General features: G+C 43.3%; 1 protein-coding gene across 2 annotated transcripts in view; it reads right to left on the bottom strand.

Moving 5' to 3' along the window:
• Positions 1–21450, bottom strand: part of MCU (mitochondrial calcium uniporter) — an 80792-nt gene that overhangs the window by 12992 nt on the left and 46350 nt on the right. The window lies entirely within an intron of this gene.

Genomic DNA, 21450 nt, shown 5'->3' with positions numbered 1-21450 from the left:
TTTTTAAAGCCACGCGGTCAATCAGTTTTAAGAAATCCATTTAGCTTACTACACAGAGTAGAAATCATATCAAAGCACAAGTCTTTAAAGGTTAAAAAAAAGAAGTTTTTGCCTAACCAGGATGGATGTTTTGAGTTGTGGATTGACAGGTTCATTCTCTTTGGTTGTTTTCCATGCCAACACTACTTTTCTCATATCCATACAGAGGGAAGCCAAACTTTGAAGCATGAAGTAGTAAACATGCCTGTCCATAGAAGAACAAATTGTCCCAACATAAAAAGCAGTAATTGTAATACTGAGCTATAAAAATAAAAAACAACAGCCCAACAGGAAGAGAGCACATATAAACGGGTTTGTATATTTTGCAAACTTGGCACAAGACTCATTTGTCCATGAAAATCTACAACCAGACTGATTTAAAGTCTATCTTTAAGATTATATTACACTGGTTATATACTAATCCTTCCCCAACACCAAAATTGCAACTCTGGCACAAAACGGCCCAACTGTAAACCACACCACAGCAGCTCTCACCTGCCTCTGGTGGTTTATATTTCAGTAGCTAGCCTCATATTTTTCAGCAGCTGTTGTCCAATTTGGACATTCCTATGGTCTGGGATATTTTCTCTTTGCTGATTGCTAAAACACAGCTGCCAAACCTACATTTTTAAAAAAGGTATCTTACAGGGAGGAATTAAGTAAACTTCTAAGGAAGTTTGCAAACAAAACCCAAGTTACTGATTGTTTCTCTGCCAAATTGTCCAGACCCCTGTGTTTCATGAGGCTGCCTTTGATAACCTACTTTGAATAGCTTTTATTGCCACTCCCCTTGTCCTCTGAAGTCTGGAATCTAAACCAAGGATAGTTTCCACTAACCTTTCTTGAAAGCAGGACCTTTGGCCCTGATGGTCACTGCATTGACAGCTCTAGAAATTCACTGTGGCATGTGCTGTATTTATATTTCATTTCTATCCATTTTGACAACAAAGATCAGTCATTTTCAATTTGCCTCCTCTCAGCTGCATTTTCAGCTTCCCAGGGTCGAATCAGACACAGGAAAATAAGTAGGCACCACACAGCTGTAACTTAAGTGGGAAGCTGAATGTTTCAGCAAAAGTAATGCTGTAAAAAACATTCGTGTGTTGGGAACCAAAGGGCAAATTTGCCCTTTTGCAAGTGAAACAAGCAAGCCTTCTTGATTCTCTGACAGATGTGATACTGTTGAGCAACCAGGACTACCTCTCCCACATGAAAAAAAACAGGTTTTTAGGCTCAAAACTATCTGAGAAAAACACAGCTGAGGTCCCACATACCGTACAAATCCAGTTCTGTTGTCTTGGCATTACTATTATATTGTTAACAAAGTCAGAAAGCTTCAAGGATCAAGATGCAAATCAATTTTCAGAACCAACTTTTACCTAAGGAGGGGAATTTCAATCCTCCCAAAAATAGTATCAGATACAAAAACAAGTTGACAGAATTCACTCAGTGAGACACAAACCCTCCTCAGTCAGAGAGCTCTACCCCAAAGACCGTTTATAGACCTGTTATACCTGATCCCACAGCACAGCTAGCACTGATACGAGGTTTTTACTGCTTCACTCTCCCCCTCTACACAACGTAATTCATTCATTTTTCAAACACTGCACAGCAGGACTCTGCCTTTTTGCCAGATGTGGGTGGCAGCCCAAAACCACAGTTCTCTGAACATCCTAAACCCTGCTAAACCCAGCATCATCCTACTGCAAAATAACCATGTAGCTGGACAATATTATAAGTTGCACATGCAAAGACTTTACCTTAGGGTTATGAGTATCTGACAGATACAAGCTCACTCCAGAAACCTCCTGCCCTCATAAAACAAAACATGAAAAAGACAAAACAGGTTGAAAAAAACAGGGCATGTTAGGCAACTCATCAAAAAGCTGAGGTTTCCTCAGACTTAACCCCTTGCACAATTCTTGCATCCCAATATGAGCTGAACCCCTCTGTTTCCTTAACACTCACCTCCAGTGTGCTGCCAGTACATTTTATAGCAGAGATGCTGTTAAAGCACTCATATCTCACTCCTGCAGCTCTGAACTGTGCTGCTGGTACAATTCCTTATCAACAAAAACAGTCTCTACTGGGCAGGAAGTGAAAAAAAAGGAACAAATGAACTCAAAACCGAGCAGAGACGGAGATGTCATGATATGTCATCCAAGGTTAGCAAGAGCTTACAGAGTCATTCATCATTTTTATTCCTAAAGGGAGACTGTTGTTTTAAAATTGAGATGGAGAGAAATGTTTGAACCCATTACTCGACATCTGCAGTTCAACAGCTTCATACAGAAAGGGGTCAGAAGGCTGAAGCTGGGGATCAGAGCAGTGCAGGGCACAGAGATGAACTCGTTTCAAGCTTTACTGGCCAGATCTGTCCCTCAGGTAAACAGCCAACAGCTCACCCCCCTTCAGCAACCAAGTGTGGAATAACTGCATCCAAATTTTAGTCCATACAGGCTGTCTACCCCTCCCAAAATAAACAATACTTGGGAGTGTGAAAAGCACGGAAGCCAGACCACTAAAATGAGAAGCTTTAAGCGCTAGGATAACTTTCTGGGTCTCACAGGAACACATGCAGGAATTCACATTCCACATCCATCAGATCTTTCATTTCCTCCCATATCTGCAGTAAGATGCATGCTAAGAGGCTCAGGGTCATGCAGCAGCTGCACTCCCAAAATGATTACTGGAACAAGAGGAACAAAGTCCAGTCTTCTATCTAAAATTAATGCTTCCTCCAGGTCTGTATTAGACAACCCAAAGGTAAAAATAACAGCATCTCTATAGGTCCTAATGTAGCTTTCTTAATATTACCTGGGTGACAAAGTTAATCAAAGCCAAAAAAAAAAAAAAAATCAACCTTTTGGCTATCAGTGAGTGCTCTCTGATGGAAGAAGAGGGAGCAGCTCCTGTTCTCCAATTATGTAATTAGCAATGATGGAATACTAACAACTTTAAGAGATTGAGTCTCCAAACATTATTTAGAATAAGAAAAGAGGTTGACCAGGGAAGAAAAAAAACCCACAAAAAACCCCAAAACAAACAAACAAAACCAACACAAAAACAAACAAACAAACAAAAAAAAACCACAAAACCACAAAAAAACCCAACCAACCAAAAAAAAAAAAAAAAAAAAAAAAAAAAAAAAAAGGTGAACATCTTACTCTAGAACCTAAATAAAACATGCTGCTAACTCATTACCTGGAGTACCAGTGCAGCAGGAACTGCACAGCTTTTGTGAAAAACAGCATACTCTGCACAAAAATTTCTTACAAGTAAAGCATTTAGAGACACATTTACAAGTGCTTCTGCCAACATCTATTATACAAATTACAAGAGGCCCCCTTTATATGAGACCGACTTAAGTCTGATACAAAGCAGCTCACCTTTTCCAATAAGAAACAGCTATTTTCCTCTCTATCCCAACTTTTGCTGCATGAAACACTGAATGTCTTTCCTGGCTCTAAAAGTGGTTATCTTAAAATCTCCAGGCTGGAATCTCAGTGATAAAAATTGCTTCGAGCTTTCCCAAGCAGCCCCAGGCAACCCAAGCCACCCACCCTAAACATGCTGAAGGGCTCCATTTATCTGTCTTTACCTCATTTCTGCTCCTGTACTCAATCTGTTAGATTTTGGTCTCTCTTAAACAGGATGCTGGAACCCTGGATACTGAGGATTTTAGACTCTGTGCTGACAAACACTGACCCCCAAGGGAACACAGCATTTGACCAGAGACTGTGGAGAAGGCTTCCAAAATTGAATAATAAAACTAAAATTATTAATGTGTAGTTTGAATATAAGTGTGCAATATCATGTAGTAGAAAAGTTGGGAGTTGAAAGGTTTAAAATATAATAATATATATAAAGATAAAAGTTTTAAAGCAGTAACTAGTCCTTCTTCACGAGCTTGAGTAGTATTTTGTAATTAGACAGAAAAGTCCACATTAATGAGATATGAGTGATTAGTGTAATTTCTTAATTAGACAGCTTTTCCTTAAAAGATGCTGAAGAGATAGATACAAAGCCATTTTTGTAACTTGTTAGTGAAATAACTGTAGAACTCACAATTTGTGAGACTGTAATATAAATAAAAATAATAAACATCTAAGTCTAAACACAAAATACCATCTCAAACACTTTCAATAACAACCCTAACCAAAACAAAAAAAAGAAAATAATGAACACAGTACCTCAATCCTAAATTATCCAAGTTTTCCCTTCTGTCCTCCCCTTTTCTTTCCCCTTCAACACCAGCTGTTTGCAAAGTAAAGGAGACTCAGGGCAAAACCATGCCCTGACCAGAAACCTGCTGTCCAAGGGATGTGACGTGTGACTTCCCAGCACAACCAGTGTTTTTGCACCAGCACATAATCTCTGACTGGGTTGAAGAACATTGAGCTGTGAGGGATTGACTGGGGCCAGCATCCCAGCCAGCTGCTCCAGAACAGGACAGGAAGATGCAGGATAAAAGGATGAAGGCAGGGAGATCAGTCACCACTCCTCCTCACTGGCTTAACAGTCTGGACTAAGGGAAAGTTGATTTACCACCAATTAAAGTAGACAATATCAAGAAACAGGCTGAAATTAATACTCTCCCCCCTAAGCCAACCTTTTATCCGGGATCCAACTCTGCCCAGAAACCCCTTAGACACTGCACACCGAGATCCCTCATCCCCTGGGTACCCCACAGAGATCAGAGACTCTTCAACCCACACACCTCTCAACATCCTGAAACACCCCACAGACAAAGACCCCTCTCAGCCTCCTGAGACACCCCACAGCCCTCAGAGACCCCTCCCAGCCCCACCCAGTGCCTATTAAACCAGTTTGCCAATAAAACCCATCACAAAGCAGCCAGTGTGGGCTCTGAGCACTCACAGGACCTTGCCGACCCACGCAGTTCCTCCCCTGAGGTGACCAGGGGAAGATGGTGGTGCCTCATGAGGGTGCCAGTTCAGTGCACCAGTGCCAGCTCCAGCTAATTCCCGCTGATTCCTCCTCGGTATCCTCCCTTGCCTTCCTCAGACACCTCCAAAGGGATCAAAACAAGCCTATCTCACTGAAGATGTCTGCCTGCATCTCTCACCCCCTTCTTTGCTTTCTGAGGTGCCTGCACCACTGCCCGCTTCCGGGATCTCTCTTTGAGAGAAAAAAAAAATTAAACAAACTTCTCAATCTTCCTTTGAGATTGAGGCCAACTTTATCAGGGATTTTCAACCTTGTATAAAAGACCTTCTCCAGCTTCTCGCTGTGGTCTCTGGATACATTCACTCAGCCAATACAGCCGTGTAGTATTTTCCTCCAGGTGCACCCTGGGCTGCTGTTTGGGAGTCTGGGATGTGATAAAACACTCCCTGCTCTCACAGGGGTACAGCTCACACTGCATCCATGCAAACCCCCCAGGGATTTGGCTGGAGAGGGAACGCAGTGAGGAAAGCCTCTGTACCCAAGAGCTGTGCCCTTGCAGTGACAGCAACAAGCCGCACAATTTTCTCTAAGTCCAAACTGCTGCCTTTTTCAACCATACAGCTCATCTCCCAGGACCTAAACAACACTTGTCTGATTAAATCCCACTGCCTTGAACTGATTCCACTCTCTGGCAGCACACCCTTACTCCATCCCACTCAAGAGGTCAGATTTTGCACCAAAAAGAACATTTTGCACCCACTGCCTCCACAGGGCAGCGCTTCATGTGGATGAAGGTCAAGCAAATGAGAACCCATCTGAACTGCAGTGCTGTTCTTTGTGGATTTTTTCTTCTGTGTTTTAAAATCAGGCTGTAGACAGACACACGCACAAAAAAAAAGCAATGCCAGCAAGATGTGGGAAGTGTCATTCCTTACATTTGGAAGTACTTTGTATGACCTACGCATTAGCAAATGATCTTCATTTGCCTCGGTTCTTGTTCCTGCCTGAATTTTCTCTTCTTCCAGCATTAGTACAAAGCTCTATCACATCTGCTAGGAAGAGAACATAAACAGGAGGTGAGCTATAAATACTCCTTTCTCATCCTGCTTCCTTTGCCCATCTGCCTAAAAAGAAGCAGGTAATCCACAGTGTCCAGGAAGAGGAGGGGGTTGGAGGAAAGATTAATTCTCTGCAGAAAAGGGAAAAAGAAGGGATGAAGTAACTTAACTGTTCCTCATCCTTCATTGTGCCTTTCTCCCAGGTATTACTGCTGTTCTGGAGATACTGAAATGAGGAGTTGCAGCAGCAACTGTTGTTGAGCAGGAACATCACTGCATCTGATGGGTTTGATTAAGCCCCTGGGAGATGAGGGAAGGGGAAGTAACAAAAGGGGGAAAAAGTTAAGCTGACACCTTAAGCACACCAGTCAGGCAGAATCTATTGCTTTTAACACCATCCACATCACTTCCCCCTTAACTAAAAACCAAATCAAAACCTCAAACTGAAACCTTCTCTCAGTCTATATTCTTAATTCTATTGCAAATGTCAAAAACTTACAGAGAATTACCCAATTCCTAACTTAAGACAGATGACAGGCAGGGTACCCCAGACCCTCACACTCCCTCTTCCACCCAACCTTCACACTGAACTTCCTACCTCTGGCAGACAACACAAAACAGGGTTGGAACTTCTCCCTGACAGTTTGTCATGCCAGATCACAGTTTGACCATGAAAATATTTTTGCTTTACTGGAGCAGGAGGGTTTGGATTCCACTTCTTTAATACAATCTTCATGATTACTGGGGGGAAAAAAAAGCTGAGAATTTTAATTCCTTTGAATCCTGAAGGCTTGAAACACAGAACTCAAACAAAACACTAGGATGCATTTAAACCTGTGTCAGCTTTGAAATCTGAGACTAAGCTCCTTTTCCTAATTTCCAGATTCATCATTTGCATCTTACTGGCAAGGTTTATAAACCTCTTCTCAAAATTAAGGGGGCTGTCGACCACTGTTTAAAAAAAAGTTTGAAGAACCCAGTGAGTTCTGAGCCCACTGATTTCAGGGATTTTGTCTCTCTCAGCCACCCACAGCTGAAAACTGCATAACTAAGAGAGAAGGCATCAGATGGATTCCCCTCAGCAATTTCCCCAGGGCAGCTTCGCTGTTGTTTTGTCCTTTGGTTTCTTGTTTGATTTTTTTTCCTCTAGCACTTACCAACCCCATTAGGCAACTCCTTTAGCCTCTGTTAGAACCAGTTTAAAACAAGAGCTCTTGCCCCCCTTCTCCCAGTGCAAAAAGAGCTTCTCAGTGAGGAAACAGCACTTCACTGACATCCCTGCACTTCCAGCATCAATGAGCAGAGTTACGGAGCGAGATTCCCACAAGTGCAAGGGAATTCCTTCTGCCTTGGTGATTGTTGGGGGGCAGCCAATTTGCACTGGTTTTCCAGGGAAATAAACTCAGAAATGAGGGAACCTCACTGTTGAAAAGACGCAGCAGGCTCCTGCAGGCTTTGGAGTCAGCGCCAGCACATGCACAGCTTGGGAGGATCTGCACGCTCTGAAATATGGAGAGTGCAACATCCTGTAAGCCACAGCAGCCCAGCACATCCCACTGCTGGGGGAGTCCTACACCATCAACTCCCTGCAGGATAGCACAACACAAAACAATCTCATCTCTCTGGCTAACTTTACACCTGGGTTTGGTCCAAAAAGTGGTGGAACAAAACGGTAAGTATTCTCAGACAGCAAAAGGCTGTACCCAACAAAGGCACATCCAGTCAGTCCATAAAAAGTGGTTCCTTCTCTTGGATTATGAGCCTTACAGGGTGAGCCTAAAGGCCAAACTCACTTTAGGATTGAATCTTTATGAGGCACTTCGGGAAGCTTAAAAGTGTTGCCTAGAAGTGCCAGACAAGCTTTATAGATACTCTGATTCTCACAAGTTCAGATCCTAAGCAAAAAACTAAGTTTGGCTACAAATACCTGCAGCCAGTTAACACCGGCCAGGTTTATTCTGGAAGAAACACCGAAGTGTAGGATGTTCAATTGGCATTCGTCCCTGTTTTCTACAATCAGTTTGCAGCAGTTTACCACCAGGTGTGATTAGTACAGTAAAAATCAATCCTCTTGCTAGTCCCACACACATCTCATGAATCCCTGGAAGAATCCCCTTCCAAAATTAAGGGTGGATGCCTGATTCTCCCCCTGGATACGCTGCCTGCCATAAAGATTGTTAATGTGCAACTCTGGCTTCTAAATCCCTTATGTTCCCTGGCAAGACTAGAGCAACAGAAGGAAAAGAAAAAATCCCAAAAAAAATATATGAATGTTTTAAAGCCGTTAAAGAATTCCATTTCATTGTGCTACCAGACCATAGATCAAGGATACTTACACGCAAACTTAATATCCCTGTATGTTAATGTTTAATTTCCTTTGGTTAAAGATGTACTTTTACTTATTTTGCAGGATGGCCTGCCTCCTGTGCCCTGAGAGAGGAGATGGTGCAATGCTCACCTCCTGTGTGCCATAGGTACGTGCCTGGAGAGGCAACTTGGCAGAAGTTGAAGCAGGAGTGAAAGGCAGCGTTCTGCAGAGGAGGATCTTTATTGACACACTAATAACGTGCAGGAAGAACACAAACACATTACTTGTGAACCTGATGCTTAACTAGTGTGTTAAATTCAGTTCCCAAGGTTCCTCAGTTCAGTTTTTCCCTGCTCATCTCACCTGGTCTATTTGGGAGAGGAGGCGGTCACAAGAGTCACAGAATCCTGGAAAGGTTTGGGTTTGAAGGGACCTTAAAGATCATCTTGTTCCACCCTCTCTTCCCATGGGCAGAGACTTCTTCCACTATCCCAGGCTACTCCAAGCCCTGCCCAACCTGGCCTTGGACACTTCCAGGGATTCAGGGGCAGACACAGTTTCTCTGGGCACTCTGTACCAGGGCCGGCCCACCCTCACAGGGATTAATTTCTTCCCAACATCCCATCTAACCCTGCCCTCTGACAGTTTAAAGCCATCCACCCCTGTAGATAGTCTCTCCTTTTGTAGGTTCCCTTCATGTACTGGAAAGCCACAGTTAGGTTACCCCAAAGCTTTTCTTCCCCAGGCTGAACAATCCCAGTTCTCCCAGCCTTTCCTCACAGCAGAGGTGCTCCATCTCCCTAACCACAGGAAAGTGGTGTTGACCCCTTCTGTACAGCACAAGCAGCACCCACAGGCTATCCTGCAGCATTCTGTGCATGGTTGCAGAAACCCAAACTTGCTCCTGGCTCCTCTGGAGGAGGAAAAGCTTTTATCACCTGTAGGACTGCTCCCCAAACCCCAGCTTTGGCAGCAGGTGGGGCTGACTGGAGCACCCATTGCTTCATCACTGGTCACAAGCAGGAGGCCCAGAGATCAAAAGGTTTTTATTTAATTGACCATTGATAAAGGGAATGACTGCAACAGCATCTCCTAATAGCTCCGAGCTATTCATTTGAGCATCTCCTACATGGCATTGCTGTGCTACAAAACTGAATGTAATTATACTCAAATGCATGAAAGCACAACAGAGGCATGAACAGATAAAGTCTGAGCAAAGCTGTAAACTGAAGTCAATCACTTCATCTAACAGCCAGTGCCACCCTCAAAGCTCAGTCACACCCACCACTCCTTGAGGCTGAGGCTGGATGCCCTCGGAAGGGCTCCTGCTCCCCTGTAGGTGCCACAGCAGTGCCTGTGGCCAGGCCATCTTCAGCACCAATCCGCTCTGTCCCCTCCCAAACCTCCCTCCTGTGTCCTGGCAAAACCAGTCAAAACAGGGTTTATGGACATGCACTATGCACAAACCCACCTTTAGTTTATATAATGATTAAGTCCAGGCATCCAAGTTAAAATCACTAAAGTATTTTAGATAAAATCAGACTTAAGACTTTCCCTAACTTATCAAGTTAACCACTGCCAAGATGTGTGGTAAACCAGGACTACCCAAACATTCCATTCCACCTCTTTGTTTAAAGATACTTTTTTTCTATAAATTTTCTATCTCCCAGACCACAAGGCTTGTTTTAGTAGGATTTTAACTGAAATTTTTCAAATTGTTTTAGCTCAAGTATTTTTACTTTGTTTTAAAAGCACACAACATAATTTCCTGTGCTTACACCTCTACCTACAGATTTTTCCCCCACAGAAGCTGTTGCAGCTTCTTCCAAAGAGTAAGAGACAAGGAGGATCCAACACCAAACAAATCCAGTTTCAACAGGCAGTCACAGAAAGCAAATTTGAACTACTTGCCCAATCATAAACTACAAAGCACACATCAGAAATACACATGTTGCAAAGGGTTTGTAGCTCACACTTCTTCCCTATATGAAGGCTAAGGATTAACTCATATTAAGAGAGATTGAGAAGCCTTGGAAATGAACCATTAGAAAAAAATTACTAGGAAAATGAACATTTTTCTAGTCATTAAGGCCATTTAAGAATGAACAGTCCTGGGAAAAGAGATTATCCTGGGAGAGAGAGAGATTTGGAATGGAAAGTAACAGGAGATCTTTAGCTTGCTCACTTCCTTAAAGCTTTTCCAAATCAATTAAATTTGGTTTAATATACTGTGATAGGTGTTCAGTGGTCTAGAAGAAGGCAATTTACAATTTGGCTCTGAGTTATACAAGCTGTCAGAGACACCTTTACAGTTTGTATTTGCATTGACAGTCTCAGTTAGTTAATGAAAATTGAACCATTCTTCTCTGGAAAATTAAATATACACACAAAATAGAGAAAAAAAGCCTCTGTGGAGAAGCCACAAAGCGATAGGCATCAAGACAAGGACTTCAAAACATACTTCAAAACATATGCTTTCAATCAAGAGAAGAGGCTGGCTCAGCTACACAGAATCAGATACTCTCCATACTTTCTTTCCAAGAACCTTTTTAATGCTTTCTCGCTGCACGGAATAGCCCTGAGAAGCAGGACTTTTCCTTTGATCCAATACTAATTATGACTTAAAGCTCTTTCAACTGTGAATCCCATGTTTCTGCTCCTCTGTGGAGATAGCTTTAAGAGGCCAGAGAGAATCACAGAATTCCAGACTAGCTTAGGTTGGAAAGAACTTTAAAGCCCATCTCATTCCAACTCCCTGCCATGGGCAGGGACACCTTCCACAGACCAGGTTCCTCCATGCTCCATCCAGACCGGCCTTGGACAATTGCAGGGATTCAGGGGTAACCACAACTTTTCTGGGCAATTTGTGCCAGGGCCTCTCCCACCCTCACAGGGAAGAATTTCTTCCCAACATCCCATCTAACCCTGTCTTCTGGATGTTTGAACCCATTCCCTCTTGTCCCATCACTATATGCCCATACAAAAGCCCTTCTCTCTCCTTTGTTTTTAAATTGATTTTGGCAGCGTTGGGTGAACAAACAATGGGAAGAGCACATTTCCCCAGCTGACTTGCTGGTAGGACTCTGCCTTGTTTTCTAAGCCTGTGAAATCTGCTGGGTTCACAGCTCTGCAGTCTGACATGTGCAGCTTGAAATCATCTCCAAAATATGCATCAACAACTTGGAAGGTCTAGACATAAAAAAACAGTGAACAGGGTTGGGCCTCCATTACAATTTGTTTCTTTCATCCCTCCCCACTTACTCTGCTTTGCTGATGGATGGAGGGATTCAAACAACTTGTAAGTGAACCACAACTAGCTGCCACAGCTGCTGGTCATGATTCTTTCCAATGGGCTCTGCTAAAAGCTTGCACAACCACAAACACTCTCATGAGACATCACAAGCACATCCCTCTTTTCACAAGGTTTTTTTTTGTTTTTGTTTTAGTATCTGACAAAGCTTATTGCTCAAATCAGAATGTAACAAGGTGATGAGTTTCGGTATGAGACCCAGGCATTTCCAAGCAAAGAGCTCATCCTTTTGGGGAGCAGGAGGCCCAATGGCACTCTGGAACAGCCTCGGAGAGGCGAAACCTTGCGTGCTTTCCCAGCACAGCACCAAAAACACATTAGCCCTTGAGAAAGCATTAAGAGAAGCATTAAAATAGCTGGCTGGGAGCAGTGTAAGTGGCTGTCCAGACAAATACTAGGAGAATCTATAAAGAGCTCTGGAGGCAAAAAAAAAATCCTCAGTTGGAAAGCAGACCAATCCTACAGACACGCAAACCAGGGACACTTACATCAAGTTCAGACTAAATATCAAAGATCACTCATTTCTGAGAGGGAGCAGTCATGATAGAAAATAAAAACATGCACAAGGCAAGCTGGGAAAGCAGTAGCTAGATGAGCACAGAGAAGAGAAACAGCAGGAACACAGGTCACAGCCTTGCTACAATGCTGCAGGACACTGCACCAGCTGCAATCAGATTTGCTCAGGAGTGCAAGAACCCAGCAAATCCACTCAGGCAGAGCACATCCCACATGGATTGCCTACAGACAAGCACCATTTCTGCAGTGACAGTCACGATGACCCTGTGCCATCTCCAGTGAGGAGGCTGTACAGCAAACAACCCCCTCCCCGAATTTTACCTTGCCCTTTTCACACAGCAGGCACAGGGTACTTGAGTGTTTTCAAGCCAGTCTGAAAAGGCTAAAGTCTCATCCCTACACTGTGTTTCTGTAATTCAAGGATATCACTATAAACTTGGGAAAAGAATTCAGGCAAAGTTACAACTGCAAGAGTTTGAACACAGCCTGGGAATCATGCTCGAATGGTGGGTGACTGGCACACGCTTCTCCTCTGGGGATAAATTTCTTTTCCACATTAGGAACCCAGAAAGATTCATTCCAATATGCCTGCAGGCAAGAGGAACAGAATTAATTTAAGCTCACCTGAGTTTTTTTTCTGGCACTGAGAGGTTCTCAGCAGGCAAATGCTAACAAGGTATTTATGAAGTTATGCTGTATTTGCAAAGAGGGGCAGGGGGAAGCTTTGGCCTGTTCAGCCATTCTGAAAAAGGTCATCACCAAGTCGCCACAATCCCCTACATGCAGCGAGGGGCTGGGCCACCAAATACTTCAAAAAAGACAGTATTTCAACTTTTTAACAAAGAGAGGTATTAAGAGTCTCACAGTCTAGAACAGAGTCTGTGTGGTCCTTGGCTTGGAAGCATTTGTGAGACCTGTTCTATTTCTCAGGTCTCATTTGTTATTAATATATACAATATGTTTAAGAGCACAGTAGCCAGTCTGACAGACTAACAGACAGAGTAAAGTCTGATCAGCAGGAACTGCTGTTCTCACCTTCTGTAGATAGGGAAGATGGATTTAAATCCAGTAAAACATTAAGTGTTGTGAATTTGACACCATGACTCTCTGGATTACCAAAACCTCTACCCTGCAGAACACTGAAAAATTCAGAAGTATCATCTCCCAGACCACTGAGCAACCATCACTCCTTTGGTTTTGCACACTGGTGAGAAATGCGTTGGCAAGTTTGTAGGAGAGTGTGAGGCAGCTCAGGGGATGACATCTGGCAGAGGGAACTGTCTCATGTACATTTATTATTAATTAATATCAAACTCCTTTTTTGGAATTCTGCATCTTCCAGACAAAGTCCTGCCTAAGGAAGATTAAATACCTGGTTTCTCCAAAAAAGGCAACTTCTAGCAAAGCATCTTGTAAAAGTCAGTCCTCTTACCCAAGTGAGGGATCCACAATTTCCCTGGACAAAGAGGCAGCTCCTCTGATGTTTAACCCCCCCACAAACACTCTGCAGAAATCCCAGCAGGAAATAGGAACACTCTTGTCCCTGCTGGGCAAGTGCCAAGAGTGTGCAAAGCCAACTCCATCTCACCCTGTGGTGCTGCTCGTTTGCTGATCTCCATTAAGGGTGTCATTAAGGGTAGCCTCAAGGCTACCAAGCCACAAAGCCCTGCAGTTTTGTAGAGGGCCACCTTGTACCCTGCTAGGCACCAGGAGGTTACAGAAAGGGGCTGTAAAACCACCCCCCTACTCCCCTTTAACAGCCCTGCACAGAACCTCTGACACATCTTAGATGTAAGAGGAGGTGGCTGGGTAAGAAAAATCAGGACTTGTGGACCTTGCACAAATGGAATTTACAAAGATGAACAGAACTAAAGCCTGCACAGTCCCAAATAGATTTCAATAAGCTTTCCCCACACTATTTACAGCCCAGCAAGAGGCTTAAAACCGCTCATTCTGATCTGGCTAGAAGTAGCTCACGCAAGGCTCACCTTAATGGGGTGACATTAACTTCTTTTGGTGCCCCAAACCTTCCTACAACTGCATTTTAATGCAAACTCTTTCCCCTGCTTCCCTCCTCTTCCCACAAGCCTAGGTTTCTTTGATTCTCAGTCTAATTAGGAGATAATTTTAACTCTGATACTTATTTGATTGCACTGGTGCTTAACCACGCTATTAGGCAAATCATTAGCTGACATGTGGCACCTTTTCCACCTCACAGAGACAGCTCAGTGGAGAGGATGGGGGGAAACTCCAGAGAAAGAACCCCTGTCAATCCTTAGATTTAACAGGCTACAGTTAAAGCACTGCTTGGGCCACCATTTCCACTTTATCACAAACAACAGGGGCAAGACAAGCAGCTGTAACTGCAGTCCAACCTGCCTGGGATCACACATCCAAGGTCACCTGTGAAGGACAACAGGACAGCTTGATCCTAGAACCCACACTGAGCATCCTGAGCAGCACAGGAGCTGCAGCAACCAAGCAGACAACCAATCTTCTGTACTTGAACACCAACTGTGCAAGACCCTGCCTGCTCCATTTCTACAACCCCGGGCTCTGAGACTGCCTGTGGCACATTCTGGCAAAGGGCATTGGAGCCCATCAGCTCCAGCTTGGAAATGCTGCTTTACAAGTTTACTGTTCCAGGAGAAAATACAACAGGTTCAGTCACTTGCTGCTGCCTGAGAGAGGCTCCTGTGTTTCACTCACACCCATTTAGAGAAGACTACTTCAAATGAACAGTAAGTTAAAAAAGGAACTTTTAAAAAACCACAAAACAGCTGGATAAGTTCTATGAAGGGAGTGTTTCCCACCTTCCTTCAAGAATCCCAATTAAAGTACATAAGCAAACAGTAAGACATCATTTAACAACAGTGTGCCTAAATTGATTGTTAGGGCATCAGTGAGTCATGAACTGCCAAGTTCAAGCAGCTGCTTTCTCCTTCTAGGAAAGCCTTCAGCCCAACACACACAAATTTGCATGGAATAACCATTTTGCAAGCCTGTGAACCAAAGCCTCCTGCAGCAGCAGCCACAGCTGCTGACTTTGCCAACTACCTCTGCTCAGCAGCTGCCCCAGCAACACATTCCCCCTTCACACCCCATCTCTGAAGCACCAAGTTCTTGTGCTCTGCTGGAATGAGAAAGAAAGGCAGTTCCAGACAGGCTTTGCAGTCCAGCCCCTGACAGAAACACACCTGAAAACAGTTTCTTTCTTCTGAAATTTCTTGCTGACAGTAGACTGTGTTAGGAGCTGGAAACATCAGCTCACTCAAGGAGACAAGTGATGAGCTGCCTTTGTCTGCTCCTTGGGAACAGCTGGAAAAGGTTGAGATAATAGAGGAGGCTTTAAACTGGTTGCCAGTGTTTGCTCTTCACAGAAAGTACATTTCACAAGCTGTTTGTGTGACTGGCACCTTTGTATCTCCTCTCAGTGTGCTACAGCACCTGAGAACAAGAGGAGTCCGAGACCAGAAAAGATCTTCCAGATTGCTTAAAACAGATTTCACGTGACAGAAATGGCTCAAGTACTAACACAATGAATGCTTCTTATACTATTTTACCAAATTACAAGGGAAAAATCTCTCCAAGGTCTCTTGCCAATCAGTCCTGGGAATCCATTTTTCCTGCTTTTTGCCATGGTAGCTGACTTTACAGTTCCTGGCCATATAGAAGCAGCCAACCTGGCATAGCTGGAAAACAAAACAAAATTTCAGATGGGCTTTTAAAGACCTCCTTTACTGACTTGATCTTAAACTACTGCACAGATTGCCAGTGCTTTGCTGCTCATTGCAGCAGCTCTTTTGCCTTATTGTGCCAAGAAAAGTCACCGGTGCTTCACAGGGGGCGTGGAGGGAGATCATCTCCATGAAGTCACCAGGACCATCTTAAAAGGGACCACCACAGCCAAGGGACAAGCTCTACCAACAGGAGAGGGCACACAGAGTCAGCTGGCTGATTTCACAACTGCTGCTGACAGCTCCGATGATTTGTGTCCTTACAACAACAACATTTCTGAAGCCATCAGCTGGTAGCAGCTTACCAGCTAGCAACAGGAGCAAGATGGAGAGCAAATCCATAAGCTACCAATGACACTACCAGGAAAGTCCGTGAATATTCATGCCACTAAAATACAAATGAATTTTTAATATTTTTTTTTACTATGGAATAAAAATTAGTAGCTTCAAGTAACCCAAAGCTTTACAAACCTTAGTATACCAAAACAACAAACCCAAAGATGACCAAGAAGACTGTTTCACTCCATTTTTCTGGACCAGTGCATTTGTACTTCCTATTTTCCCCTCCTTAAGGAGGCACCCATCCAGTTCACTGTATGGAGCAAGCAACTCCACACTGATGCCTTAGGTTTTAGGCTTTTATATATTTCAGATTCTGTGCTGCTTTAGTGTGTAGGTCTGAGCTTCACATTAAGGCACAGTGAGCTCTCTGCACAGAGCAGGGAGACAAAACAATTCCTTCTCTAGCTGGGCACCAAGGACAAATTATCCAAATCTCAGGCCCAAGAGCACAAACACCGTGGGCTGAAGAGAGAAACACCATGAAGAGAGAAACACCATCAGGATTGGACTGCCTGGGCTAAAGCTGGAATTGGACAATGAACTCCAAGGTGCAAATGGAGCAGAACTGATCACAGTGAGAGCCCCCGTGAGCGCTCGTGCATTTTGTGACCATTTTGGTTCATCTTGGTGTGTAGCCCTGGCTGGGCTCTTGTGCTGCCCAAGGTGGATACTTGAGGCCTTTTAATAAATCTTTACTTTATTCTTTAACTCTGTCTCATCTCTGTTCTAGATCAGCCTTCACAAGGAATCAACACACTGGAGTACAAGTCACACACACATACAACACAAGGCAGACTTTATTCAAACAGCTCACACATATTTCAGCCTGTAGTTTTCCAAAACTTTTTCTCCTTTTTTTTTTTTCTTTTAAACTGAACTTGCAAACAACCAGCAATGGCTCCAGCAGGAATTAAACCAACTTTTACAATCCATATGCCATGCACACCTGACACACAGGTGTCTACAGCTGGAGCCATACTGTCAACATGGACAACAGGCACACCAGTGATCTACATAAAACACGGGTAACTAAACTTTCAGATCAGCAACCCATTTTTGTACCAAATAAAACAGTGACAAGCACTGTCAAAGCACCACATGTGTCTGCTGGGCACAGGCAGCACAATGGAAGAGGGGCAGCTCCCAGTAGCCTGTAAAAGTCAAAATGTAGTGAGCAAGCCTGTCTTGAATTGAGTAATAGAGCAGTCATCTGGATTTATTAAGAATATTTATTCAGAGCAATCCTAAAATACAATGGATGCATGCTTGGGAAATGCCACAGATCAAGCAAGCATATAGATTACACTTGCAGCTGTTTCCTCAGCTGTCATCAGTCCTCTGGGGATTTCTCACTGACCACAGAGGCTGCCCTTGCCCTGCTGGCCAGGTCCCCCCACCACACTCCTGATCACAGCATCTTCTAAACACAGTTCATGGCACCACTTATAGCACATCCCAGCTAACAGAAGCACGTTAGGCACTCCTCCATCATCATCTTTCCAGAGAAAAACAAAGAGGCTAAATCCTGCTGTCTGTAACTGTAGGACTGAGAAAGAGTTACAGGGTTAAAGTGAGAAATTGTGTCAAAAACTACCAGTTTGGGCTTAAAATTTGAGTAAAGCATGCCTCTGCTATTTACAGCTTAAAGAGTAATACCTTTAAGAGCTGCATAGGGGAAAAACAACGTTCCTGGGCAAGAAAGAAGAACTGGCTCAGCTGCAGTTCTCAGGAGCAAACTCACAGGTTCTCAGGAAACTCGGAAGCAGATTCACACCACCAGATTTGGTAGTAGAAAGTGAATACAAGAGATGAGGATGAAAACTGAACACCAAATGGGATTTTCAGTTACTGAATGCCAAGTGAAGACTTGTAATCTGTTTCTGTATGGCCCTGAATATATTCACTTGACCCTGAGCATACCTCATGTTTCAGGATTTTTTAATGCATCACAAAAAGACACGGAGGTGCCAGCTCCATCGCCTTGCCCCATCCCCTTACCCAGAACCCATCCTTTGGGAGCAGGCAATGGATCACAAGTGAGCCATTTCAGCATTCCCCTTCCACTGGCACACTTGCACACTGCTGAGCAAGGGAAAAACCTCCCTTTCCAAGTTATTTTATTCATGCTAAGTTCTCCCTCTTCCCAGACACCAACTATATTTTAACATTCTACAACTGCAAGTTAAATTTACCATAGGAAAGAGACCAATGCCTGGTTCCACTGTCCCAAGTTTGCAGTCACTGGACTGTAGTGTGCTGTTACCAGCCCAATGTAATCTCACAGGGCTTGCCAAAACCCAGTACTGACCCCTGTGTGATGCTCCTGACAGGCTTCCCTAACATCCACCCTATCCAGGTATCAGTTTTTCCTGCCATATAATCACTCCTTGCTCTTTATCACAATCTAGGGAAACTTCCACAGCCATTTCCTTACAGCACCAAGGCCAGGAAAAACATTTTACTGAACTGTGCAACCTTCAGCAGCTTCTTGGCTCAGTTATAAGAAAAATTATCACTGGCTTATAAAAAAAAAATCTCTAATGCAGTTAAAATATTTCTGGCACAGAAACAATAAAAAAGTAAAGTGTTTCAAATGCCTGGCTAAATTTGCTACAATAGATGAAAAAGGGCTTTCTAAGCAAGTTTATCCATGAGATCACCTTTCTGTGGTATACAGCAACAGCTCAATTAATCACAAAACTTTTTGCAAGGACTTTCCAAAAAGAGAGGAATAACATAACAGACCCTGCAGAACAGCTCCCCAATAAAGGCAGCACACATACTCTTCATCCTTCTGCATGAGGAGCTCCTCAACACTGAACTCTGATTTGAAAACCATTTCTTTCTATTTATTCGTGCAACAATGATGCAAACTGGCTTTGTCCTTTCTCAAGTGGTTGCTGCTTTATTCACTACAGCCCTCAGTTTGCACAGCACTTAAATACTGATTCAGTTCTTTCTAATGAAAGATTTCATGTAGAAAAGAACCAAAAGAGGTAATTCAGGTACACAGAGAGTGATTTATCCACATACCTCCACACAGGCAGCATTCTTCCTCCAGTCAATAAACTTTATTCCTCCTTAGGAAGGATTTGACACAGACATCAAGCACACAGATTGTCCAGTTCAAAGTGGGAAGCACACAGATCAAAAGACACCCTCCAGCTCCAAATCACCATTTTTATTTTGGTTGTGACCCCTGCAAAATAGGCTTCCCTTGTATACTAAGGGTGAATTCCCAGTGCTACCAGCTCTTGCTGGATTCCCCCACACTCCTCATATCCCCCTGAGCCCCACTGTCAGGACACCTATTTCAGCCAAACCCTCCAATATCTCAGTTCTACTGCCAAAAGGCAGAGTCTATAACTTCTGGCATTCAATAGCCTTAAAGTATCAAAGCATAGATGAGTCACCAGGGCAAGATTAAAAGGAATTAGATTTTTTAATATTGCCAGTAAAGAAAAAGAAAAAAGTGGTTTGTGCAAGAGACAACTTATAGTCTTCAAATATGAGTCTCTCTTGGTGAGCTCATCCCTCAAATGGATGGTGTCAGTTTGATGCATCAGTGCATGCAAGATCAATGCAATCCTAAACTTTGTATCTTCAAGAAGTTATTTTCCAAATTTGCCCGGGAATTGTTTAAGCATTACACAGGCTGAAAAAAGAATAAATCAAGCCTAACTATTGGAAACACAAGTAATTCATCTGGCAAGCTGAGAATAGAGACAACGGACTATGAATAATTCAAGAGGGGTAAGATCCAAAATATTCTGTTACCTGCAGCCTGAAGTGGTGATAAAATACTTGATTAAATTGGAGAGTAAAAGCTGTTCAGCACAATTACTGGATAAATATTTCAGAGCAATTTTTCTGTTAAATATTTGGAATCCCCCTGCCAGCCTGCATTCCACCCAAGGACACAAGGGGAGGGTTCCTACAAGAACTCACGGCCTTTCAGAGGCAAAAGTCTCAGAGGGTGAGGGATGAACATTCAGACTCACAGAAACCCAGCTCCAACCACTTTGCCACTTTACAAGCTAATTGTTTCAGATGTAGCTTCAGATATTTGTTGAGAAGAACCTCGATAGTTCTACTTGTGGAAGTAGGATTTTAGGCATTGCTTTAGGAAAAAAATCCTCCTCCCCTCAAGCCTGTTTTAGCTGTTGAATAAAATCAGAGCTTAGGAAACAGATCTCACAGACCACTGAACCTGCATTTGCACACTCACTTCACCTAATCACTGAGCTATACAGCCGGTCCAGGGAGCACAAAGGGCACCACAACAGAGCTGCCACCTGATAATGCCAAGGTAAATCACTTAAACCAGTTATGATCTGTGTTATTTCCAAGCAATTTGCTCCACGGAGTGATTGGGCATGGAGTTCTCTGAGTAACTTGAAATTCTGGGGGAAAAAATGTTCATAATTGCCATTTGAACTCAAAGGGAGGAATTTCTCAGCACCCAGAGGGGGAAAAGAGCAAACCTTGTTCAAAGAAAGGCAGAACCTGGTTGGGGATCAGCAGGAGAGCCTTGTCCAGATGTGATCATGGCATTATCAAGGCTTTGGGGACTTTCTCTGAAAGCCCTGTACCTGTGAGGAATGTCAGAGTAACCCTCAGCCTGCATTTGGGAAAGGGAGGGGAATATGGGCACTAAAGCTAATCCTGGCTCTGACAAAAAGTAACTTTCACGTTATTATTAGTATTTCTTCACCCCATCTTTTCTCCTCCAGACCCAATACTTGGGACATATCTGGGAAAAGGAAAAAAAATCTGACCTACACAAATTTAAAGGCATGAATGACTGTGATAAAAAGGAAAACACGTTTCAGTGTGAAAAGCACATAAAGCTCCAGTGTAGGAGCTCAGGAGCAGCAACTGATGCTTGGGCCAAGGAGGAGGTCTCAGAGATAAAACACTCAAGAACAGAAAGGTAAATTCTATCCACTTTTAATTAAGGAAGAAGTAAATGTTACTGAATTTAATCAAGAGTCCTTCCCTATTCTTTCTAGCTGGGTTTAGCAATAGTGCAACAAAACCCAGTTTGGGGAGTGTGATTTCAAATCCAGACCATTTCAAGAATATCGAGCTTCAATAAAGCTTCAATAAGCAAAGCCACCAGGCAGGAAAACTCATTAGGAACAGTCAGCTAAATACATTCACAATTTCTACTTTATTTTCCTGAAATGCCACTCATATCCAGCAATAGGGTTTCCCCTGCACTTAGAA

Source organism: Lonchura striata, chromosome 6 (assembly GCF_050655825.1).
Source record: "Lonchura striata isolate lonStrDom1 chromosome 6, ASM5065582v1, whole genome shotgun sequence".
Classification (NCBI taxonomy): Eukaryota; Metazoa; Chordata; class Aves; order Passeriformes; family Estrildidae; genus Lonchura; species Lonchura striata.
This window is presented reverse-complemented; position numbering and strand designations above follow the sequence as displayed.